The sequence below is a fragment of the Hyperolius riggenbachi genome, chromosome 12 (assembly GCF_040937935.1).
Source record: "Hyperolius riggenbachi isolate aHypRig1 chromosome 12, aHypRig1.pri, whole genome shotgun sequence".
NCBI lineage: Eukaryota > Metazoa > Chordata > Amphibia > Anura > Hyperoliidae > Hyperolius > Hyperolius riggenbachi.
This window is the reverse complement of record NC_090657.1, coordinates 81,509,518-81,528,526: the sequence shown is the minus strand read 5'-3', so window position 1 is coordinate 81,528,526 and position 19,009 is coordinate 81,509,518.

The window sequence follows — 19,009 nt, the reverse complement described above, 5'->3', positions numbered from 1 at the left end:
AGAACGCAGAGGGTAAACGCAGTTAACCCCTAGATAAGAGATCTTTGGCGTGCCAAATGCTATCACTTATATGGAATTCCAAGGTTTAAATCTCTTGTGTGTTTTATTTAAATTTAAAGGAGCGCCTTCTATTGATGAAGTTAAGAACTAAAAAAATTTGTTCTGAAGTCACATAAAAATGTAAACATCTAGCCATGGCTCTCGCTAGTGGATCATTTTGTCTACACGATTATAAAATTGTAACAGAAGTGTGTCTATAAACTATAGCAGAAGTATAAAAGGTATTTACCACATGATGTTTAGATGTAAAGTCACCCTGTATAATTATGTAATGTTAAGTTGCAGTGAAGTGTCCTACGGGAACCCATCACCAGGATTTCTTCTTTGTATGTAATTGGCTGGTGTTGGCTTCGCCAACTTTTTCTAACCCTAACACACAATTACTCAATGACCAAGTTTGAGAGCGTTGCGGTCTTTGGCATCAATAATTTTCATTGAAATGAAACAAATCTGATTTGCTGTTTGCGGCTCCACCCCTTTTCTAAATTTGAACCCCAGTCACCCAATGACCAACTCTACCAGGTTTGAGGCTTGTGCCATTAACAGTGCAAGAATGGCAGCAATTAAATATTCCCCTTGAAAATCAATAGTTGAATTTTGATTGGCTTTTGTAGGCTCCACCCACTTTTCTGAATATTAATCCCTGTCACCCAGCGCCCAACTGGGCAAGGTTTGTGAACCCTGCCATTAACAGTGTAAGAATGGCTGCAGTTTACGTTTTCCCAGTGAAATTTGTATTTGTCTCCGCCCACTTTTTGGTCATGGGGATAAAAAGTAGTGGTAAAAGAAAAGGTAAAGATTTCTCATGGGAAAGGGGGTTTCAGCTACTGAGTTCCTCTTTAAATAGAAGATGAATAAGTATTTTCTAGAAGAAAACCTAGGAGAAAAGGTTAATTGAGAAAGGACCTGAGTGATGTAAGATAAATATTTTAAATAAGTATTTTAAGCATAAGCAATTCATTTGTACCCAGTAAAGGTCCTCTATATGTCTACCTCGATGTAAATTTAATTGTAGCAGAAATCTGAATAAATATTCATTGAAACTCTGCCAATACTTAATTTTTACTTCTTTTATTCATTATAAGCCTATTTTTATTTTCATTTTTGTGAAAAAATACATTGCATATATTTAGTTCAGCAATATATAAAGGTACATTACTACATCAACATATCAACAACAACAAAAAAACCTGTCACATCTAGAGCAGGTAGTAAACATGGAGCAATGATGCTGATGTACAGTACCTCTCACCATAACGTCATACAGAGAAATCACTATACATGAAGTGTTACGAGTAAAGAAACATACCCATCACTATCATACATAAACCTTCTAAAGGTGGCCCCACACGATACAATAAAATGATCCGATTTTATGGCAATTCGATAAAAACGATCGGATCTTCCGAAAAAATCGAAAGCTTTTTTTTCATACAACTGAAAAATCCGATCGGATTTCCCATTTTTCGATTTTTATCTATCCAGAATGCCAGATATTTTTCTTCAATTCCTCTAAAGATTGTATGGTGTGTGTTAGATTGTCAATTTATTAATATACACACCCAAGCAATTTTCTCACAGTTTCCAATCATTTTTTATCATAATTGGGGAAAAATTTAACATATGTGTGTGGTACATTTGTCATATTTTTGAAATGTTACAATCAGTCAGAAAAATTGATTGCAATTCTTAAATTGAACAGATATTTAAAAAATTGTATGGTGTGTGGCCACATTAAGGGCTGACAGCAACATTAGTAAGTGTTGCATAACCGTCCTAGGCTATTTAACCTAGTCGGTTGAGAACTGGGTGATCCTAAACAGCTGGCGAACTACAATCAATAGAATCTACTGTATAGTAGTAATATGTTAGTTTCATTAGTATGTACATTTGAGTCTATCAGGCTCCATAACCAAAGGTATTAATACGATCTCACATATCCCAATATGGTACAATAGTATAGTATAAAGTAAAATAAAACACAGACAGAAAATGAAAAAAGGAAAAACCAGCTATTCTAACAACTGAACAGATAGCACAAGGAAACTTTGATTGCGTAGATCAACAGGGTGAGAATTGGTTTGTGGTGTTACTTCTCTGTCAGGATTAAAATTTAATTTGGTCGTACAATAACCAAGACTGCGGGAGTGAGAAACTTTTTCTATGAATAGCTATCCTATCTCTGATTGTGATTTCTAGGCACATGTTGGATTTGACTAAATGTCAAGAGGTCCCACATTGAAAATTCCTCTTAATTTTTAGCTCTTGATGCAGTATGATTATCATTATTATTGATTTATAAAGCGCCAACATATTCCAGGGTGCAGTATAAAGCTATATTGCCATTAATTGTGAATTGTTCATTAAAGGGTTAATTTAAAACCAGAAGCAAAAAAAACAACCTTTCTCTCAGCCTGTTTAAGCCAAACTTAGCTCATACCAAAAATGTAATTAGAACAGTTGTTCATATTAAGGTCACTATAGAAAACTCGAGGGCACCATTTGAGGTTTGAGGAAAAGAGGTTTTATCTAAATCCGTGTTACAGATTACCCAGCAAGCTCATGGTGACCCAGAGCTCCTAGGAGTGTGTAAGGGGCTAAAAAGGACCAAAAAGCCCTCTTACCAAAATGGTATGCAAAACAGAAGTTTGCCTTCTTGAAACAGAAGGGATGATTTGCATATTCAGCAGTGATGCATTGTGGGAGACACCATTTGCTCACTCTAACCTGATCTACATCTGTGGAAAGAGCCTTTCACTATAAGGGTTGTGAAGATGTATAATATGCTTATGTCTGAACTGGTTCTACTGGATACTGTTTTAAAAATGGTTTGGATATTGTCCTGAAAGTACAAAATAGAAAAAAGCCACCTAAATTTCCAATAATAAATAGTGCAATGTTGATTCAGGGCTCTGATGGCAATTTCACATTAGAAGCAAAATTGCTAACATTTTGTCAAGGGTTTTAACCTATTTTCGTGGGATTTCTGATGCATACTGAATAGCATTTTTTCTAATAAATATATTAAAGAGAATCTGTATTGAAGAAATGTTATATAAATAAACATATCAGCCTGTTCGAGGACATCTCCTAGTCCCCCCTGTGACAATTTCGCCGCTCTCCGCCACAATACTGGCGATGAAATAACAGTTTTATAAACTCCTTGCATAAACTGTTTTGTAAACAGTAAAGATGGCCGCTGAATCAGGAAGTATCCTGAAAAGAAACAGGATGTTTACTGCTTTATGTTTGCATGACAAGTTTTTATTATTACACAGTGAATGCAGCCTTCAGATGTTATGTGCAAGTTTAGAAAAAGTTTTACCTTCTGTCTCTGCGGCTCTGTGCCACTGAAGCGTGACAAGAATCCTTAGACTCCTTTAAGGTGGCCATACACTGGTCGATTTGCCATCAGATCGACCAACAGATAGATCCCTCTCTAATCGAATCTGTTCAGAGAGGGATCGTATGGCTGCCTTTACTGCAAACAGATTGTGAATCGATTTCAGCATGAAACCGATAACAATCTGTAGAGCTGCCGCCACCGCCCGCCTGCATACATTACCTGATCTGGCGAGTCCCCCGGTCTCTGCTTTCTTCTTCTTTGCGCTGGGCTCCAGCTTCACTGAACTTCCTGTCCGGGGAAGTTTAAACAGTAGAGGGCGCTCTACTGTTTAAACTTCCTGCCGGGACAGGAAGAAGTGAAGCCTGCCGGACTCGGAGCCAAGCAGAGAAGGAGCAGCGGTGACAGCGGGGACACGCGCCGGCCGGATCAGGTAATGTATTGCTGCTGTATTTCGTTGGCGATCGAGCAAAATCTTCCGCACGGACAGGAACGTCAGGAATCGACGGGAACGATTTCACAGCAGATTCGATCAAAGTGATTGAATCAGCTTTATATCTGCAGGAAAATTGTTAGGTGTATGGGCCCCTTTATAAACACAGCTGTTTCTTCTGAGCCAGGAGTCTGGGCTCTGCACTAGTGTCTGGGTAACAAATTGTCAGCATGTGACAGGCAGCTCCCTCCTCCCACAGCCTCACAGACACAGCTGAGACTGAGAGCAGGGACCCGTCTGTGAGTGAGAAATAAACAAAGCACACAGAAGTGGGCCTGGAGGGGCATGCATTATTTGTCCCTATCACAGCAGAGGCAGCTCCTTCCTCTCTGGGTCCACAAAGCTTGACAAAGAAAAGAAGATAAAATATATTAGAGAGACAGTGCAACTAGAAAAAAGGCTGCAGTAAGCAAGAGCACATTAGAATAGGTATAGGAATGTATAGGATAGGAGAAGTAAGGCTGAAAATGTTGTTACAAAGTCTCTTTAACCACTTTGCATCCAGACCTTGTGTCCCCCTGATGTACCAGAGCAGTTTTGACATTTTAGCCATTTTTCCCAATTCAATCAGCATTAACTTTACCCATACGTATGACTCCTAAATTAAATATATATATTTTTTTCAAAAGAATCTAGACTTTCATTGTATGGCATTTTTTTTCCTCAAACAATTTTGTTTTCTATGCATTTTAATGGGAAAGAGGAGAAAATAGAAAATAAACACCTTATTTCTCAGTTTTACCAATTCCAGTTTAACCTCTTGAGGACCACGGTGTTAAACCTCCCTAGTGACCAGGACATTTTAGAGAAATTAATTTAATTTAATTTAAGGCCAAGCTGCAGGGCGACACGACACAGCACACTAGTGATTCCCCCCTTCTCTCCCCACCAACAGAGCTCTCTGTTGGTGGGGTCTGATCACCCCCCAGATATTTGTTTGTTTGTGTATTTTTGTTTATTTATGTTTATTTTTAATGAATAATGTTTTATTTTTAAATAATTGTTATACTCCCCCCCCCTCCCCCCGCCAGCCAATCCAGCTTCAGCCTATGACAGCCGATCTGTGCCTAAGGAGGGGACAGCCATGTCACACGGCTGTCCCTAGTACAGCGCTGCTGTAGATCGCAGCACTGTACCAGTAATTTAACGGCGGTTTCGCCGTCTAACAGTCTCCCGAGCAGCGATTGCCGCTCGAAGACCTAAGGCAGAGCTTTGCTCTGCCCACCAAGCAGGAGATGCGCACGCACCCTGCGCCCGATCTCCTGCAAAACAGAGCCCCAGGACTTTACACCGATCGGTGCTAGGCGGTCCTGGGGCTGCCGCCGCGGCCACGCCCATCAGCGTGATGCGGTAGGCTATAGGTTAAAAATAAAAAGGAATACTGTAGATAAAAAACATACATTTTGTTTTGGCTATTATACCATTTATCACAAAATATAGATTATGTTCCTGTCATAATTTATGGTGAGAAGACTTAATTTTGAAATAATGCTACGGTGTGCATATTTCACCAAGAACTGAGGAAATAAAAGCATTTTTAATGGTAAAAATCAATCTTATTGGCTCAGGTAACATATATTTCAATTCACCAATAAGTGCTACAGCAGATAGTGCCGGAGGTTTTGCACAGGAGGAAGCCCAATCATACACAGCTGTGCTTCAGCTACAACTGAACTACCACTATAGTATATATACGTCCTCTTTGACCTCATCTAAGCCACAAGGATATATACGTCCTTGTGGCTTAGATGAGGTCAAAGAGGACGTATATATACTATAGTGGTGGATAAAGTGGTTAAACTCAATGGGAAAATTATGTTTTTTGTCAGTCAGTTAAACTGTACATCTATTATCTAATAAATATCGTGTTGCAGAACAACGCATCAGAACAAAGAACAGTCTCCAGGTTTTTGACCAAAGCTGGCCAAATCCACAAAAGTGTAGTTTTAAACGGTTTAATATCCTCATAGCACTCGTGAAGCCACATCCGTAGACACTGCATTTTAACCTGATATTTTTATTTGGCACCTACAGCAAATACAGTTAGCTGTTGCAGAATTGTTTATTTCATTACTGTGGCTGTGGATTTCAATGATAAGGCTTAGGCTTCAGTATGTTTTCAACGCTGTGTATCCTCAGGGCACCACCAGTGATGTAAGATCTTGTAATATCACTTGTACAGTGCATAATTATTATGACTGTCTTTACTCTGAGAGCACAAGATGTAGAGAGACAGAACAGACCTTTGGGAATAAAGCAGACAAATGAGGTCCTTGAGAATCACCATCAAACCTTAAGTAAAAAACTTGCTTGTGTTGTGCCACTCACTTTAATGCATTCCTCCTACTGGAATAAAGTGTTGTCGATCATATTACAGCACTCTACTCTAACAGAGCTACTGTAAATGCAATGCAGCATTTATTTTTTAAAACAGGAATATAACCAACATGAAATAAAAGAAAACTGTGGAAAGTGGCCTAATAGAGAGTTCTCATTCTCTAAAGTACAGTCTTGTAGCTTGTACTAGAAAGCCAAACAAAGACTCTTCAAAAGTAATCATAAGAGCCAGACCCATAAAAACCCATAAAAACCCACACTTACATCAAGGTGAAAGAATTATCAGAAACGTTTTGGACCATTACTTTAGTTTCAAAATATGCTTTTGAAGAAACGACAGTATATAAACCGTATAAATTGCACTGTCTCCCCTTGCAGGGGTTCAAAGATTTCAACTCATATAAATTAGCCTTCCGCATTTAAAAAAAATGTAAGATATATATATATATATATATATATATATATATATATATATATATATATATATATATATATATATGCACTTGATAAGGATGACACTTAGCTGAGCGATAGATGTTTTCAGTGAAAATAATATCTTTGTAAACAACAGAGTTTTGGAAGCCCAACCAGGTATCCAATTTGATATTAAGTTCCTCCAATTTGTCTCTCCGTATTGCCATTTGCGCCTCCATATCTTTTATGTGATTGCCTCTTGCTAGCCACTCTTTTATGGTAGGGGGGTCGCTTTGCTTTCATTTCAGGAGATTAATACTTTAAGCTGCATTTAACAAATGCGGTATAATAGTCTTTGTATACTGAATGGTATATTTATCAAATGGAAGAGAATGGCCCATGGTGATTATGTATCATCACTGATCCACTGATCACATAGCCTACTAATCAACAGCAGCACCCAATCCCAGAAATGAACTGTTCTAGAACATCCTCAGAAAAAGTGGGACAGAAATCTCCCCCCTCCCCCACAACCCCTCCAACATTGACTGTCTGTGTGAAAGAACATTTGACCGGGGGTCCTATACCACCTGGAAATCATTTAATAGTTTAACTCTCTATATCTAGAGCTCTTTCTCTCTTTACGTGGGTGGGGCGGGCTCTGAGGTTACCGCTGTTATGCATGTTTTTATATGAAGTTCCTTTTTGCAAGTATTCAATAAAAGTTTTGTATTTTTATAAATGTATTTGTATTCAATCAGGCCATACCTCCCTTATAAGCTATCTCACAAAGGTTTTTTTCTTTCTCTCTTTGGTTGGTTGTTCAGGCAGGACTGTGTTCTCTGAACCAAATAACCCCCGACTAGGAACCTCTGGCAAGTTCCAAGGAGGGTATAGTTCTTCCCAGGCCTAGTAACTATATGACTCTACAAAATTTATTTTTAAATGATATGAATAAATAATTCTGATGAATATCCAATAGTACAGTTCTAAATTAGCCCTCCAAGGAAGGGCAGTCATATGCATTCTCTATTCTTTTGTTCTTGAATGTCTTTCCATATTCTGACATATAATGTGAGGTGGTCTGTGCTCACCGGGTAGGCAAGGTAGACTATGGGCAGAGGTCAAAAGACTCAAACCTCAGGACCTGATGTTAGAAGAAACTCACGTTACCCATTCAAATCAACCACAAATCCCACAACAGTAGTTTAACCAATAGTATTTTGCCCATTTACGCACACAAAAAAAGGCAAAAGGAGTAGCGATCACTTTTTCCAAGCACCTCATTTTTCACCACACCACAATATTTCCTCAAGTCGGTGGAGATGGCCCGTGTGGGCAGCATCAATTTGATGGCTCATGCACCCGTGTGGATAGATATGGCCCTAATGCAGGGAAATAAAAATAGAGGATGGCATTGGTGATTAAATAATAATTTATTAGATGATCTAAATATAAAAAAAAAATTCAAAATAAATTGTTGGAAGGCTTTAATAATAATGATATCCAGGAGATTTCATGGGGAAACCTTTGGATAGCACATAGGGCAGTTAAAAGAGGAGAACTCATCTTACAAGGGTCCAGTGTCAGGCCTGACAAGATATCAGCTCCCAGCTCAGCTCCTATGCCCCAATCTAACACCACCTTCTTCAACTTCTTCACCTTATGTGGTGCATCCCCGCTTTAACGGAAGGTAGGGGAACAACACCTGCCCAACTTCGGTTACACCCAGGCCTTGTAGGTGCAAGATATAGGAGTTGAATGTAGAGTGAACTAGATAACTCAACAGAGCCAAACAAGAGACAAAGAGCAATTCCAGTAGCAATCCGAGTTCATACATGTAAGATCAGAGATATCAGGGTACACATGGAGTAGGCAATATCAGTGTCAGACAATCCAAGGTCGGTCCAGGCAGATTTCAAAGAGTAGTCAAGTTCCAGGCAAAGGGTCGGTACAGGTAGCAATCAGAGAGTAAATGGTTTCCAGGCAAAGGTCAATACAGGCAGCAATCAGAGAGAATATTTCTCCTCCAGAGTAGCGCTCCACCATAAATCACAATACTGTCACCACCACCAGGAACACCCTAAAAGGTCCTCACTCACCAAATAGGGTGGGCCAGCAATGACATTGGCCTTATCTCGCCTATGGGGTATTTGATAGGCTCCCCACGCCCTGTGGCAGTCAGATGTTACTCAGATTTCACCTTTTCTTGAATGTAACCTCAATGTAAACAAACACTGTCATTGCGCAGACATCTCAGTTAAAAAGGGTATTTATTAAAAGGTTCCACTCACATATCACAGGTAGTCGGTAAGCCTGTGGAGTATTAGGAACGGGCTCCACCCCGTGCGGCCTCCCGGGCTGGCCGCCGTGTGCTGGAATCTCAGGGCTTGCTCGCTCCACCACGCCACCGCCTCCCACTATGCTGTCCGTGTCCGTGTTACTTCCGCATGTGGCTCCTCCCTATCGATTTCGTCATGAAGATGACTCATTCAGGGGATGGAGCCACCATGCGGAGTTTGCCGTAATAAAGGCCACTTGCCACGCCCCTCTTCGACGTCACACCCTGCTCTCCATAGGGCTCCGTACGCTTCCCGGCCAGTGCGCATGCCGTCATCACGTTGCACGCCTCCTTCAGCGTGCACCCAACTTCCTTGCGTGTCATTGTGCGTTCCGGAGCCCAGGAGGATTACAAACACATAAAACTTTATTTAAAACCTTGCTACAAGTCCTTCTCTACATTAAAAAAAAAACCTCCATAAGGGTCATTATTAACTCCACTCCCCTTACTTTATTTCCTAACTTTGATGGTACATTTTAGATCACATATGTTCAAACATTCTCTTACCATTATGTTAAACCAAATATACTCCATGGTCCAATATTACTTTTTTACTTTTACTATGTGTCTCATTTAAAATATTTATGGAGCATCCATTGCTCCACAGGCTTTTACATTAAAACATCATATTCACCATATATAAGGTCAAACCCCCCGTCCTCTACTTTTACCATATTCCATATAGATCACATTCTTATTTATATATATCCATTTATCCCCACATTGTTTACATTTTTTTACATCATTTGAACGAGAAGAATGTCAATTGCCAATACATTGGTTCACATCAGCTCCCTCTAGTGGTACACCCCATACTAACAGGCTATTATCTACTTTGATCATATTCCATAAAAATCACATTCTTGTTCATATGTATCTATATTATCTCTACATTGTTTACATAAATCATCATATTATTCACATCTTTTAGACGAAAGGGATAACCAATTGTCAGTACATTTGTTTCCATATTATGTTCATGTCGGCCCCCTCCAGTGGCACAACCCCATGCTTCTGGGGTATTATCACTTTCCTCTACACATGCTTGTAAAGGCATGTGCAGGATTCCTTTCTACCCCTAGCTATCATCAATAAAACAATTAAAGTCCACTTCTACATTGAGCCCCTTTGGTTGCATTGTTTCCATCAAGAAGATCCCTTCAGTCTCTTTTCTGGAAATCCCAAGAAATAAACTTTCTCTTTAATCAATTAGACATATTAGAAATAGCACATAAATGCTCATTAGACCCACAGATACTGGGGATACTAGCAGAGAAACGTACTAAGCTACAGGAGGTGATGGATTGATAGGAGAGGCAGAAAAATAGGGTTCTGAGCAGTAAATTTTACAGTATGGGGGCAATGGCTAGCAAGAATGCTACAGAAAAAAATAAATATAAATTACAGTATGCAGTTACATAGTTACATAGTTATTTGGGTTGAAAAAAGACATACGTCCGAGTTCAACCAGAGAACAAAGTACAACACCAGCCTGCTCCCTCACATATGCCTGTTGATCCAGAGGAAGGCGAAAAACCCTTACAAAGCATGGTCCAATTAGCCCCAAAAGGGAAAACATTCCTTCCCGACTCCAGATGGCAATCAGATAAAATCCCTGGATCAACATCACTGGGCATTACCTTACCTAGTAATTGTAGCCATGGATGTCTTTCAATGCAAGGAAAGCATCTAAGCCCCCTTTAAATGCAGGTATATAATTTGCCATAACAAATGATGATAAAAGCAAAGACATAACAGGCAATGTACAGGTCCAGGTCGACAAAATAGCCAATGTATTTAAAGAATATTATTTATGATAAGTTAAATAATTTACCACACGACAGTGAAGAGAAGATAAGCCCAAAGATAACTCATTATTTAGCCTCCTCAGATCTGCCAAGCCTCACTGTTCAAACTTGGAGAGGGAGATAACCATTCATGAGATTGAATCGGCACCTAAACATTGAGATAACTTTCTTCTCCTTTTGGTTCTGTACATTACCACAGTTAATTTAAATGAAACAACTTAGATGCAGTTGAAGTGCAGACTTTCAGCTTTAATTCAGTGGGGTGAACAATATGATTGCATAAAAATGTGAGGCAACTAAATCATTTTTTTAACACAATCCCTTCATTTCAGGGGGTCAGAAGCCCCTGGACAATTGAGTCAAAGGCTAGTTCATTGCCAGGTGTGAGAAAGTCCATTGTTATGTTATCAATTAAGCAGATACAATTTTTCCTATGAACAGATTTTGCTGTGAAAAGATTTTGGAAGAATTTGCTGTGAACACACTTCATGCGGTCAAAGTTTCTCTCCATGCAGAGGAAAGATGCCATCCTTAAGTTGCAAAAACAGAACAAATCCCAGAAATAGCAACAATATTAGGAGTTTGGTACACATGCAAAAAGAAAGCAAGCACTGGTGAACTCAACAACGCAAAAGACCTGGACGTTCACGTAAGACAACAGTGGCGGATGATCGCAGAATCATTTCTATGAGGAGGTGAAACCCCTTCACAACAGCCAACCAAGCGAACAAAACTTTTCAAGGCGTACGCATATCAATAATAATACCAAGTCTACCATAAAGAGAAGACTGCATGATAGTAAATACAAAGGGTGCACTACAAGGTACAAGCCACTCATAAGCCTCAAGAATGAAAAAGCTAGATTGAACTTTGCTACAGAACAACTAAAAAAGCCAGCACAGTTCTGATAAAAAAACATTCTTTGTACAGATGAAGCCAAGATCAACCTCGACCAGAATGATGGCAAGAAAAAGTATAGAACAGCAAAGCATACCACATCATCTTTAAAACACGTTGGAGGCAGAATGATGGCTTGGGTGTGCATGGTTGCCAGTGGCACTGGGACACTAGTGTTTATTAATGATTATGTCACAGGAAAGAAGCAGCCAAATGAAGTCTGAGGTGTTCAGAGACACACTGTCTGCTAAAATCCAGCTAAATGCAGTAAAATTTATTCAAGTGCGTTTTATAATACAGATGGACGATGATCCAAAATATAGAGCCAAAGTAACCCAGTTTTTTTATTAAAGCATAGAAGTGGAAAATTCTGAAATGGCATTCTGAAAAGTCATTCACTTGATATTAACCCAATTGAGCATGCATTTCAATTGTTGAAGACTAAACTTTGGACAGAAAGGCCCACGAACAAACAGCAACTGAAAGCCACTGCTGTAAAGACTTGGCTGATCCTTAAAAATGAGGAAACCCAGCATCTGGTGATGTCCATGAGTTCAAGACTTCAGGCTGTCATTACCAGCAAAGGGTTTTCAACCAACTTTTATTTCCAGTTATTTAATTTGTTCAATTACTTTTTGAGCCTGTGAAATAAAGGGATTGTGTTAAAAAATGCTTTAATTGCCTCAAATTTTTATGCAATCGTTTTGTTCACCCCACTGAATTAAAGGTAAAAGACAACTCAAGTTACAACATTTCAGAGATGCAAACAAAATTGTTTTTATGTACAAATACAAAATATACTATACTGTTTTTTATTACATATTTTTGTTATTAAAAGTTGCAGTACTGTGAAAATTATTATAGCTAGTTTAAATCACTTCAAGCACATAGAAAATAACCCCATTACATTGTTTATACTCTATGTCAAATCCAGAGTTGTCCGAAAGTAAATCATTTATCCAAGTTTCACCACGCTGAACACAAAACTCAACTTGCAAACAAATCCAACTTACAAACAGTCTCCCCTTGTTTGTAAGTAAGGGACCACCTGTGTGTAGATTTTTTGATGGTTTCTCTTTCTTGACTATTTAGGATAAGGACAAAATAATGTATTAATATCTATGTGTTAGGATACTTTGTCACCACCAATGTAGCAGCGCGAGATGGGCTAGTTGCTTTAAAATTTCTCCACAGGAGTTATTTATCACCAAAGAGACTGCAAAAAATTGATCCTACTACCTCTGGGATGTGTGGCAGATGTCAGCAACCCGGGCTGACTTTTTTCATATGAATTGGCTCTGCCCACATATTTGCCCCTATTGGCATCAGGTTCATGCAGAACTCCAACAGATATTTGGTATCGCAATTGAATTAGCTCCAGAACAGGTGTTATTAGGCAACTTGTCAGATGATTTATTATCAACTCATAAGATGCTTGCTTTTAGTTCTCTCATATCTTACGCTCACAAATTAATAGCCATTAAATGGAAACAACCTTTCAGTCCTAAAAAGAAAGATTGGATTGCATATGTACACAAGGAACTAATATTGCTCCAGAAAGTCTATATTAAACGCAAATGCTCTAAAAAAATGTAGAAAAGTTTGGTCTAGCTGGATTTCGCACTTCAAGCTAAAATTTGATGAATGAATACTGATGGGTATATGATTCTTGAGGCCTTTAATACTTTGTGGGGAGATACAACCTGATCAGGACTAATATATATATATTATGCTGTTTTATTACAAACTTGATGCTGATCTGAGCTCACTGACTTTGTATAATACGTATGCTGCTGTTATAATGATGGACTCCTGAGCTCAATACTGGACACAGACAAGATATTTCAATTGTTTAATTGTTGATTGTGATTGACACTACTGTTGTTAAAAGATAAAAATTTTCAATAAAACATATTCTTTAAAAAATAAAAATAAAATATCTATGTGTAATGTTCCATACTGTCTTATTATTATACAGTAATGCAGTAACCTCCTTTAAATTAAATGTTACAATTATGTGACGCTGTCATTTGTTATGAGTTTCCCTTTTTGACTTAGCATTCATAGGTACATAGTTAGTTTGGTTGAAAAAAAGACATCCATACATTAAATTCAGCCAGGAGAAAAATAAATAAATAGATAAAGAAATAAGTAAAATTGTAGTACATTTTCTGTTCTGCACCTGCACATATTCCAGTTGATCCAGGAGAAGGCAAAAAAAAATGTTACAAGGCCTGGCCAATTAACCTTTAGGTTGGATTTACAATGGTCAGTTACATAATGCACACGTTATAATGAGTGTGAACTGCAATGGAGATTGGACATAGATGCCCTACTGTGAACAACCCTATAGAATTGTATGGGCAGTGAGTTGACATGCAAAATTATTCTGCAACGCAAATGAACTGTGAATTAGCGCTTGAAGGTAAAAAATTATTTCTCGACTCCAGGTGGAAGTCAGATAAAATCTCTGGATCAAGTCTCCTGGGCACTGCCTCATAATTGACATGGATGTCCTTTAATGCAATAAAAGCACCCAAGCCTCCCTTAAAAGCATATCTAGTATTTGTCATAACTACTTGCTGTAGTAAAATGTTCCACATTTCCTCCTATGCAGATCACGTCCCCTTGTCCTTTGTGTAATCCTAGGGACCAAAAGCACAGCTGCCGAGCAAACCAAACTAAACCAAATTGTCCAACCTTACTTGGTAAGTGAGACCTTCCATCCCTCTGATTAATTTAGTTGCTCGTCTTTGTACCTGTTGTAGTATGTCAATGTTCTTCCTATACTGTGGTGCCTGAAACTGTACCCCATACTCCAGATGTGGCCTTACAAGTGATTCATACAGAGGGAGTAGTATACAAGCATATTATGACTTTATTTCCCATTCTTTGCATCCTAGAATTTTATTTGCTTTAGCTGCTGCTGCTTGGCTTTGAATATGGTTGTTTATACAGTTATCAGCCAGTATTGCCAAGTCCTTCTCCAAGTCTGGTGTTCCCAGCTCTATACCACTTATCTTATTTGGTGTTCTACTATTGGCACGTCCAATGTGAATGACCTTACATTTATCTACATTATATCTGCCATCTCCCTGTCCATATGGTCATCCTTTCAAGTCTGCATAATTCTGTATCATAGATGATAGATCATTAATAAGTCGATTGAAAAGGATTGGACCTAGTGCTGACCTTTGCAGGACCCCATTGCTAACAGTTTCCCATTTTGAATATGACCCATTAACTACTATTCTTTGCCTTCTGTCCCTTAACCCAGTTCTCTTTCCACAAACACACATTTTCCCCCAGTACCTGTATTCTCGGCTTCTGCACAAGGCCATTGTGGGGAACAGTGTCAAACGCCTTTTCAAGGTCTAAGTATTCTACATCTATAGCTTTTCCCAAGATCTAAACTTGCAGTCACCACTTCATAAAAGTTGAGCATGTTGGTGAGACAGGACCTGTATTAGTAAACCCATGTTGATGAGCTGAATGTTGAATGAGATTATTCTGTGCTACAATGTCTTCTTGTATGCCATACCTTAGAATACAGTCAAACATTTTAGACACAATTAATGTTAAGCTTATAGGTATGTATTTTTCCAGTTCTGATTTAGTTTGTTTCTTAAATAAGGGAAAACATCATCTGTACGCCAGTCATAGGGAACTGACTCACAGAAAATAAGATAAAGTGGCTTATTGATAAATTAACTTAACTTTCTTAGAGGGGAACTTCAGCCTAAACAAACATACTGTCATTAGGTTACATTAGTTATGTTAATTAACATAGATAGGTAATATAATCGCTTACCTTTACCCACCCTGTTTTAAAAGAACAGGCAAATGTTCGTGATTTCATGGGGGCAGCCATCTTTTTCATGGGGGCATCCATTTTTTTGGTTGAAAGAAGGTGACAGGGAGCATGAGACACAGTTCCAACTGTCCTGTGTCCTGATCACCCCTCCCAGCTGCGCGAGCTTTAAATCTCAAATTAAAAATAAAAAAAACAAAAACATTTGCACCAAAACAGCAGAACAAGAACAACATCAGAAATCCCATTTTGCTTTGCACAGCATCAGGGGGAAAATGCCCGGGCAGTTTTCTTCTGTGCAGCTAAAAATGAGGCTTGGGTAAGAAAAACAAAATTCTGATGCTGTGAAACTGTTAAAGAAACACCAAGCCTTTTCAGTGCTGCTGAGTAGATTTTTAGTCTGGAGGTTTACTTTAAATACTTGGAGGTGGATGCCATCTGGGCCAGGTGCCTTGTCTATCTTGATTTGATCTTTGATCTAGGCTTGCCTTCACACCTATCTGTAGGGCAATTAATGCTGAATGAGGTAGAGGGAGAACAACCTAGTCCTGGAGCTGTATTATTGGATAAGAACATAACCGTGGTAAAGACAAAGGTAAACCATACTTTTGAAATGTCAGCTTTAGCTTGGACTTCAACAGTTACAGTAAGTTCCCTAACTGATCTTTTAAGAGTCCTATATTCTCAGTAGCAGTAAAGTATTGTACCATGTTAACCATCGGTAAAAACAAGAAGTTTCGAATCAGGATGATACCATTTATTGGCTAATTTAAAAGAATAAGAGTAAGCTTTCAGCTGTGCAGCCTTCATCAGCCTTCAATCCTGTTTGCTTACATGATGTTGGAACAGACAGCTAGGCAAACAGACAGGGTTTTAGATGTTCTGTTTCATTGAAGGCATCTTAATGGCATGTATTTATGCTTGCAAAAAAATTCTATGTGTCCCCTTTTGATGTTGCATGTATATAGCTGTCTGTTCCAACATCTTGTAAGCAAACAGGATTGAAGTCTGACAAAGGCTGCAGAGCAGAAAGCTTACTCTTATTCTTAAAAGTTAACCAATACATTGTATCATCCTGATTCCAATTCTCAGCCTTCTTCCTTTTTGAATGTATGTATATGTAAAACCTTTTTGGTTTTAACCATATTTCACTAGCCACTTGTTTTTCAGCTTCCAGGTTTGCAAGTCCTGCTTTAAAGTTCTAAAAGCACTCCTTTTACGCATAATCTTGTCCATCTATACCGATTTACTTGAACGGGGATGGACATCTGGTGGTCCCCATATTAAATGGGGCAACCAGATTGCAACATAAGCCCCTCAAGACCTACCCACCCCTCCTGAGGCGAGGAAGAGTCCCGTGTCCCTGATATGGAGAAGGGCTCTGTAGGACAGGGGGAGGATTTGTTGCCCTTCTCTTACAGATCCCCACATACGATGTACCATGTGTATGGTTAGCATGGCGGAGACCTGCGCAGGTTCACTATACCAGCTTGAATGGGTGAGAAGGGGTTAAAGGAAGTTTAAAGGGGGGAGATTATGCCAATTTTGTTTTGTTTTTTAATTTATCAAAAAAATGAACATGCCCCCCTGCAAAGCATTTCCCAGGCAGGTTGGTATCGCGCCAGGGTGGCCAAGTCAACCTGCTTGGGGCTTTGCCATACTAATCATTTTAGGACTCGCCATCGCTTAACACAGATCTCACTTGCTACATGCTGATTGCATCCAGGGTTTAGCAGCACTACTAAAATAAAAAAATAAAGTATTATGTACAAGCGAGCAGAAACTGGCAGCATGGTCTCTTTAATAGAAGCTTTTTCAGTGCAACAGCTGCCAATAGGACAGATCCTAAACAGAAATATAATTTTGTCATTTGAACTGAAGATTTGATTTATTGTAACAATGACTATAAATTATAATGTTATTAACATTATAAATTATGATCTAGCTAGAAAAAAAGGGGGAAAAACAACCAATTTTTTTGAAGAACAGATGGACATTAAAATACTGTATTTCATTGAGTGGGGCAGTAGTATACTGTGAAAGCTGGGAACTGATCACCATGATTATTTCACATATAAATGAGATTATAAAGGAGGGCGAGTCTAGTAATGAGGCATTGATTATGTTAAACACGCATTAAACAATAAACTTATATGTGTGTGTGTGTGTATAATATACTGTATATTATAATATACTTTATATAAGCTGAAGACCCAGTATTGCTCGTATGTATTTGGTTGTTGTTGGGTTCAGCCACTTTTTCTAACCTTGATGCACAGTCACTCAATGACCAAAATTGTGAGCTTTGGGGTCCTTGGCATCAATAATGTAAGCATGAAACAGTTTACATTTTCCCACTGAAATTGAGCAAACAAATCCGATTGGCTGTTCGTGGCACCACCTTCTTTTCTGAATTTGAACCCCAGTCACCCATTGACTGACTGTATTAGGTTTAAGGCTTCTTTCAGAACATATCTTCCCAGGTAGTAAGGGATCTGTATACCAAGTTTTTGTTGAAATTGGTAAAGACATTTTCCAGTGATGGAAATACAAACATACATACATACAAAAAAAAACACACACACATACACACACATCTTCAGGCTTCAATAATGCCAGCAAAATTGATGTTTATTTTAAACTATATACTGTATGTACATTATATGCAAGAAAAAAATGTCAAAAAAAGATAAAATCTCTGGCACTCAGGCTGCTAATCTATACACACAATTGTCCTTCTCTCACAGCTCCAGAAAGTTTAATAACCTCCAAAGTCTCTAAGGGTGCCTGTACATTACTTGATTTGCGTCATCAATATCCGGTTCAGTCATAATGATTGAATCTGGAAGAGATCTATGATGGAACAAGGCCACCTGATCTATTGTTTCAATCGATTTCCGGCTGGATTGTTTTGATCTGGCATGGTGAAAAATCTTGCTCCAAAGGGTATGGTAAGGTGCATGGGGGTGACGACGTTTAATATTTCGATGAACGACAGACCCCATGGCTTGTATTTCAGAGTACAGGTGCCCCTTGGCAATGCAAAGAAGACACTACAGAAGACGGTCAGGAGACCTACTTTCCCACTTGGGGCCCAGGGAGGGGGACACATTACATGGGGGGGGGGGGCAGCAGGTGGAGACAGTGGCGCAAGGACAATTTTCAATAGATTTCACTGCAGTGTGTGGGCAGGGTCTCTCTGATCAGAGAAGGATCTATCTGATTTTTTTTTAGTGGACTATGGCCTCAATTCACTAAGATCATGCTAGAGATAATAAGGCAAGAGAAAACTTACCTCCACACGTGAGAGAGTTATCTTACCTCTTCATTCCTTAAGTTACCTCTCCTGTAGTTAATTTACCTCTTCTGTAGTTAATTTACCTCCTCTGTAGTTATTTTCACACGCAGTTAATTAACAGCCTGTCTTTAACTCTGGAGTTATTTTAAGGATTGGAGAGTTAATTTAAAGACAGAAGAGTTAACTTTAGGCTTGCCTGAGGTAAAA